The sequence below is a fragment of the Ostrinia nubilalis genome, chromosome 17 (assembly GCF_963855985.1).
Source record: "Ostrinia nubilalis chromosome 17, ilOstNubi1.1, whole genome shotgun sequence".
Classification (NCBI taxonomy): domain Eukaryota; kingdom Metazoa; phylum Arthropoda; class Insecta; order Lepidoptera; family Crambidae; genus Ostrinia; species Ostrinia nubilalis.
Genome location: NC_087104.1, coordinates 12,192,877 through 12,201,335, shown reverse-complemented (window position 1 = coordinate 12,201,335; position 8,459 = coordinate 12,192,877). Strand labels below are relative to the sequence as shown.

The following is an 8,459-nucleotide window of genomic DNA, read 5'->3' as shown; positions in this document are numbered from 1 at the left end:
TGACGGTCAGAGTGCTCGGTGGTGCGAAATATTGCATTGTATTAAGAATTCGCTGGGTCACTTTGAAAAACGCACTTTTGTAGGTAAACTGGAAAAGTATATAACTCTTTTTAGCGTCCACCCACAAGGTGGACCGACGACATTATAAAGGTAGCTAGCAGGAAGGCGCTGGACGCAGGCCGCTACCAACCGGGCAACATGGAAAGCATTGGGGGAGGCCTATGTTCAGCAGTGGACGTCCTATGGCTGAGATGAAGATGATGATGATGATGATGAGTCAAACTAAGCACAGACTCACACCTGTATTCACAAACATTATTACGATACGAGGTCTCACAGTGCGCGTGGACGCACGGGGTCCCAAAAACCTTTTCATAGACAATACTTGAGTGGCGGAGTGACACACACGAACCAATCACAGAGCTCCATACTTTATTTAACGCTGTGCATTCGACCACGCATAGCATTGCTGCTTCACTTAAGCAAGCATCGTTTGTGAATACGGTTGTCAGTCTTATACAAACAGTTAAGCTCAAAAGAATATTAGTACTGTAAAGGAATTGAATCCGCAACTTCTGACGTTACTTATAGAGTTTTTTGTTTCGATTCTTGTGTATTAAAAATCCTCCTACTAAATAAATTAATATCATCGGACAAAAAACTGCGCCACCTAATTCCAAACTAAGCCAATCTTGTACTACTTAAACGGAATAAGCATACGTAAACACTTTTTAAACATGTTTATTTCTACATAGAAAACAACCAATACAAACAGAAAAGTTACGCGTTAATGTTTGTATAATATGCTGGGGCTCGAACCCCTGACCTTTGACATTTTCGTGACAATTCATTCAAATCATTTATTAATGTTACAGTCAAAACTCATAATCGGTCAAAACCACTTTTGACCGCAAAAATCAGTCAAAGTCGTCACAAAGTGGTTTTGACCAAGGGCGTTAGTCAAAACCACTTTTAGCTGCAAAAAATCAGTCATACAAAGTGTTATGATTTGTGAAAATTACTTGGAAATCAACAAAAATGTGTTATAAAACCATTTTAAAGTCTAATTTATATTTGATTTGTGCATAAAACGCGACGTGATCATACCTATCTTAGGTAACCACAGTAATGTTGCTCTAATTTTTAAGATAGTTATTTGTCAGGTTAAAGTTAAGTAGAATCATTACTTTGTATGAAGTTTGGACTGATGGTAAAATTTTAAATCAGGCGAAAGCACTTTTGACTGATTTTTGCAGTCAAAAGTGGTTATGACCAATATTATGAGTTTTGACTGTAACATTATTATTACATAAGCTTTACTCGTTATCCTTTTTACTCCCTCGAGGAATGTTCAGAGTTATTTTCGTTCTTAATTAAAGAACAACCGTTTTTAATTAATTGACCGATCTTACATTCATTCTACGTCGACGTGGTTTGCTGTTGGATACTCCAAAAGTTAGATTCCCTTCGGAGAAATCCTGGGAATTGATTACAAAAACTGAAAAATCACTGAGTATTTTTTTTTGCAACCTACAGGCATGAATCAATATTTGAGATGCGACTATGAAGATGTTTTTGTAAATAAAAATAATATGATTTAAGTTAGTGTTATAATAGGTACTATTATGGAATATTTGTACCTACTTAATAATGTAAGAAATATGTGCTTGTAAGGGCACAACTGGTTTGATTGAGCCCTTTCAGACCTTAACACTCTCAAAATCTGTCAAAGGGCTTGTTTTCAGTAGTGAAAACTCATTAACAAACTACTATATTGGCGAACTAAATGCTACAAATAAATCCTACTAAATAAACTACGAAAATAACCTTCAAAAAAGCTTCACGGAGCGAAGTAACTACAAAACAAAAATGCGGGTTCGAGTCCCGCCTTAGGCTGTTCGATATTTTCAAGTTGTTTGTTTAAAATAAGTTTGAGAAGCGACTCCATTCACTAAGGCTGGGTTGCACCATCTCACTTTAATTTTGACAAATAAATCTGTCAAACTCCATACAAAAAGCACCGGTTATTGTTAATGTTACGGTTAAAATAAGATGGTGCAACTCAGCCTAAGAAATTATAAGCTATTTCGGAATTACAACTAACATGTTCGTAACTTTGTCTAGTTCTAGTCAGTTAAGTAATGGGTAATAATATCTGTAACGATACTTTACGATCAAAGACCGAAAACGCTTATTGAGCGAAAAACAGCTCAAAGCGTTGTGGTCACTGTAAAACGTCCATAGGGCGAAAATCGTGTTATCCACAAATATACTAGACTAGCGGCCGCCCGCGATTTCGTGCGCGTGGATCCCGTTTTACCCCCTTCATCTATCTTACGCGGTTTAGATTTTTTCATACAAATGTTTTTCCCGCTAAATCCCGTTCAATCCCGGCATGCCAAAATTCAAGCGTCTAACTTAAGCGGTTTAGATTTTTCATACAAAATTATTTTCCCGCTAATTCCCGTTCCCGTGGGAATTTCGGGAATTCCTTTCTTAGTGCACCTCTACGGTACCTAAGCTACGTCCCTTCCAAATTTCAAGTGCCTACGTTTAGCCGTTTAGACTGTGCGTTGATATGTCAGTCAGTCAGTCAGTCAGTTTCTCCTTTTATTATGAAGATTCCACGAATTAATTCCTACCCTTACGGGTCGTAATTATAAATCCAGCGTTCTGATAACAGCGTATCTCCAACAAAACAGGCATGTTTCGCCTTTTAGTTATATTTACGATGTTTCGTTTAAAACAAATTGGAATTTCTCTAGGCAATTCCCTCGAATATCTGGGCTTATCAAAACAAATAAGGCCTCTTCAATATACGACATTATTAATATCGTAGGTCCAGATTGTATTCTTATTATGTCTCCGGTAGTAATTATTTTTGTTCATCTCGAACAAAACATAAGTAGGTAGGTACTAAAATTGATGGTGAGCGAGAATTTTTTACGTGACTATTATGTATTCGAATTTGAAGAAGTCTCTTGAAAAGCATATCGTCCCTTAAACTTCAACATCTCAAATAAGCATTTTTGTCCTTTTTTACTTTTTAATGCCATTGGATAAAGAAAAAAAATCCCGCTTTTAATGCGCCAATCACATTCAATAGATCCTTCATTAGATATTATTAGCACTATGTATGTATGTGCCACGTCAATTTAAGCTAACTTTTGTTTAGCGCAGGTTAAGCCGGCTGCTAGTAAAAAAACATTTTTTATTTTCTTCATAGACTTAGCGCAGGACCGTACATTGTGGAAAACCTTGGAGGAGGCCTTTGTCCAGCAGTGGACGTCATTTGGCTGAAACGAAGACTTAGGCTGAGTTGAATCACCTAACTATAACGATAACCGATGCTCTTTGTATGGAGTTTGACAGATTTTGACGTTTGTCAAAGTTAGATTAGAATAATGCAACCCAGCCTTAGTTAATTTTTCAATAAGACTACGATCTATTCAAACTATTTTTACCACTTTTGGGAATCGTAAAGTATGACCTCTAGGCTAAGAGTTCAATGTCTTATCTTCTAGGTCTTGAGATCGTCCCTTACAACGCCCCGCTTTTAACGTTTTTGGCAGTACGAATCAAATATTCATAAGTTTAGGCGTTTGCCTTGTTGAACGGCTATTTACACAAGAATCGCTTGAATACGAGAACTATTGTATCGACAAATACGTATTTGAGTTCAGTCTAGACCCACAATACACCACTTTCACTGTAATAGGCCTCCGTAAAACATTCCTAAACGCGAGCGTTCCTTGAGCCACGCTTAGTACCATTAAAATCACAAAAGTTACAAGTACGGGCAAAGCAAACAATGAAAAATTTCGTGGGAGCGAGCGCTCGAAAAAAAATACCTTCAAAATAGAACCGACGCTATAAAAACCTACCGAGCAAACTCTGTAATACCGGTCGGGCACAACCGATATAAAATATGAACGAGCGAGCAGAATCAGCCTTGCTCCCCGAACGCGATCGGGAGCTTTCGGCTCTTCTCGGACGGATTCGTAGCGCCGCTACGGCAGTAACGTAGCACCCGTCGCGCGCCGTAGCCGTAACGCTCGCCGCTCGTAGCACTAGTGTGACTAAATACTCGGTGATAGTGCATCTTACAGTGATATTTGAAAGTGATTTTCAGTTACATGTGACGTACTATGTGCGCTGTGACGGATACCTGGGCCCAGGATTGGCCCGTTTGATGTTGCGGAAAAATGGTAAATGATCGCCGAATATTATGCCTTAATTTTTCACAGTCATCTTGAGAATTTTGCCGCTCCATTATTTATCTCGACGCTTAATTTTAAGGATTATGGTTTGTAAATTAACGTGCCGGATGGCGGAATGACGGTGCTTAGCGGAACGGCCTTGAAACGTATCGCGTGCTGGTATTCGTCCGAGCATGTAATTTGAATTTATTGCTCGAATACATTTCATAATACAAGTGCATTCGTTGTGAATGTCCATTTAGCCTCATAACATGTAAATGTATTTGAGAGTTGCATAACAAATGAGGGGCTGAGTGGTAAAATATTTATGGCGAGTTTTAAAACCTCTGCTCAACGGTCATTGGTGAATTTTTTATTAAAATATTTTCAGGCAAAAGCGAGTATGGACGGAATATTATTACAATTGGGTGTTTTGCATATTGTGGATTAAGCAAATCTGTATCATTGAATATTGGAACTTACGAAAATATGGAAATTGGCTTTATATTTTCGATGGAAACCGTCGTATCTTTGATCGTATAGGGTTATAATATTTCCAAGTGGCTTAGGAGAGAATCACTGTCTTAATGGCTCAGGATAAGCTGGGATAGAAAAGTCTTGGATTTGATTTTCGCTTCATACCCGACTGCGTCAAGAGGGTTATATTTTTCAAATTACTATCTTTTTCGTTTATACAGCGTATGTGAAGACGTAAAGAGAATATCAATTTCTCAACTGATTAGGTAGACAGACATTCCTTGCTTATGTGTGGGTATATAAAAAGTACGAGTAAGTAGATGTATCGAGCATAATAATGACGGCATATCAAACTAATAACTTGATAAAACAAACAAGTGCGACTTTTCTAAAAAAAAAATGATGTGCTGCATTAGTCGTACAGTTAAATGTTTAAGTTTATTCCATTTTTCATAAAAAGTATTTTCGGACAATCAGTAGTGGTGTAACCATACCATTTCATAAGCCATTGTTAGTAGTAATTAGTACAGAGGTGCTTTTAACTAAACTACTACAATACCATTGTTTCAATTTAACTAATCGATCGTGAAACATTAATTTGGTGGTATTGTATAAACGATCTATCTCTATATTTGAATTTAAGTAATTTGAAACAATAAGGCTGGGTTACACCATCTTACTTTGATTTTAACAAATGTCAAAAATCTGTCAAACTCCATACAAAAATCACCGGTTATCGTTTTATGTTTTATCAGCCTTAAGCTGAGTTACATCACCTAACTTTGACCGTGACTATGACGATAACCGGTGTGTTTTGTATGGAGTTTGACACATTTTTGACGTTTGTCTAAGTTAAAGTAAAAATTAAATGGTGCAACCACGCCTTAAAGTTAGTAATTTGGCTGGGTTGCACCATCTTACTTTGATTTTAACAAATGTCAAAAATCTGTCAAACTCCATACAAAAATCACCGGTTATCGTTTTGTGTTTTATCAGCCTTAAGCTGAGTTGCACCACCTAACTTTGACCGTGACTATGACGATAACCGGTGTGTTTTGTTTGGAGTTTGACACATTTTTGACGTTTGTCTAAGTTAAAGTAAAAATTAAATAGTGCAACCACGCCTTAAAGTTAGTAATTTGGCTGGGTTGCACCATCTTACTTTGTAACAAATGTCAAAAATCTGTCAAACTCCATGCAAAAATCACCGGTTATCGTTTTATGTTTTATCAGCCTTAAGCTGAGTTACATCACCTAACTTTGACCGTGACTATGACGATAACCGGTGTGTTTTGTATGGAGTTTGACACATTTTTGACGTTTGTCTAAGTTAAAGTAAAAATTAAATGGTGCAACCACGCCTTAAAGTTAGTAATTTAGTTGTTAAGACTGCACAGCTTAGGCTGAGTTGCACCACCTAACTTTAACCGTAACTATAACAACAACTGGTGTTTTATGTATGGAGTTTGACAGATTTTTGTCGAAGTTAAAGTAAGATGGTGAACTCAGCCTGAGTAAAATGATTTGTTAGAAGAAAATTATTTGCTGAAAGATTTTAGTGACTAGTTAAAGGGCTCAGCTATTGTTTGTCATCGAACAAACATAAAATCGACTATTGTAAAGAAATGATTTATGGACTGGAGTCTAGCACAATACTTCATTGTTGCTGATAATGTCGTGAAGACAGTTGAAAAGACTGTTTGGTATTAAAGTTCATTCATTAGTTACCTTTTGTTTGAAGCAATTTTTTGTAATAGCGAAATATACGTAAACCTTTAGGTTGGGTTGCATCATCTTACTTAACTTTAACAAACGTCAAAAGTTTGTCAAACTCTATAAAAAACACTGGTTAAGGGTATAGTCACGGTTAAATTATGGTACTCAGTAACCCTAAATAGTTCCATTGGGAACTAACCTATTAAATATTTTGACTACGAGTAGGTATATACCTACGCGATGTAACAATTCATCAAATCAATCCGATACTCATTTTAGCAACAAATCACAAAACCGACCTACAACGCATCGATTAAATAATGAATCGATCAATCCATCGATCAACATAATCTTGTGTTTCGATTAATTATGACATCGGTTAAATAAGCTTCGACGTAATAACTCTTCGTTCATTAATCGATTTATGTTTTTATTTGAATGAACAGTCGACTGCCGAATTTTACTAAAGGAAATACAAAAGTGTGGAAAATTTTCATAGGAAAGTTTCACTGTTACAATAGTTTAAGTGGCCTGCCCTTACTGCCCTCTTTAAATGTTACCCTACAAAAACATAGTAGGGCAAAACAATTATAAGGCATGGAAATAGTTCAATGTCATTAAAATACACGTAACTTAGTCAGTATCAAGTTTTCATATTAAATTCATCCTTGAGTAAGATGAGAACGCACAAGCTGGAAGTATCAATCCAGAAACCGATTCTATACATTAAAACGTAACGATAAGTAATAAAATTTGACCAATACGGGACTAAACTACAGGATAAAAAAAACTGGCCATAAGTGGTGTACAAACTTTTTATAATAAGAATTATTTTTCCCCTAAGTAACAATTCTGTGAATAAATTAGGCTGGGTTGCAGTTGAGTCAGAAATCTGTCAAACTTCATCCAAAACAGTTTTTAGTTTTAGTTTAGGTTATCCTTGGACATTTAAAACTACGCCGCTAGCCCCAACCTAAGCAAAGCTTGTACTATGGGTACTAGACAACGGTTATAAACATACTTAAATACTTTTTTTTTGTAAGTACATTCATTTATTATACATAGAAAACACCTAGACCCGTCAGAGAAATTAAAATTCATCATTTCAATTACTGCCCGGCCGGGAATCGAGCCGGTTATTGTCAAAGTTACGGTTAAAGTAAATTGGTGCAACTCAGCCTTAAGAAATCAGGAATAGTAAGTTAGTATTATTTGCTTACAAGGCTGGTCACTTGCTTTTCATCCTCTCCTCTAATTCCCACTAAGCCTGCGTGTGAATGACCACAATTGGGGAAAGACCTGTGCCCTACAGTGGGATGCATAGATAGTACATAAGATGGGTGAATATCCCAAACACGTTTTTTACGCGGCGGAGCTGAGAATCGATGGGAGAAATGTAACTAGAGCGATGATTTTTTTCCTGTATATAGTTTATACAGCGTTTTACACGATAGCAAAGTCTTTAGGACAATAGGTAGTTATTTTATGTACTAAAAAAATTTTCAAAGACCCAAAATCTAATAGCGGTGGCGCGTCCTAACTCTATTTCTACTCATAAATTGTGTTATTCCTTCTTTCTCGGGGATTCTAGTAATTTAAAAATAGTATAGCCATAAAATACATTAAATAAGACTTCCAAATGATATGAAAGAAATGTGATATTTCATATTTTAAGTGTTTTAAATAGCCTTTCAAAACTGTCCCACGAAAAAAAGCAATTACAGTGGCTCAATTTCGACACTCTCTTACTTCTCCAAAGAAGCTTTGAGAGACGTAGAGTTCTTCTTCCCTGCATCACTCAACTGTGTCCTCCTGATTGGGCTATAAAGACTTGCGACTTGTGGTATTGTTTTTCCAGCAGACCCGTAAATATTAGTATCAGCGGCACAGGAATACAAAATTTTTCAATTTCGCTGGCAAGTGTATGAGTGAAAGCTACTTACTTAGATGCTAAACGATTCTTTAACATGATTAAAGTTTGGTGTTTTGTTGTATCTGCATACAGAAATTATTGATCAGAATTATAGTTTTCTTTATAATTTGAATTTTGTAACAGTTTTTCAATTC

The 8,459-nt window shown here is 36.3% G+C and overlaps 1 protein-coding gene across 1 annotated transcript in view; it reads left to right on the top strand.

Annotated features, from left to right (window-relative positions):
• Nucleotides 1-4,053: 4,053 nt before the first annotated feature.
• Nucleotides 4,054-8,459, top strand: part of LOC135080264 (hemicentin-2-like) — a gene marked incomplete at its 3' end in the record, with an annotated part of 312,023 nt that continues 307,617 nt past the window's right edge. Inside the window, exon 1 of the mRNA XM_063974951.1 lies at nucleotides 4,054-4,208. The remainder of the gene's footprint in view (nucleotides 4,209-8,459) is intronic.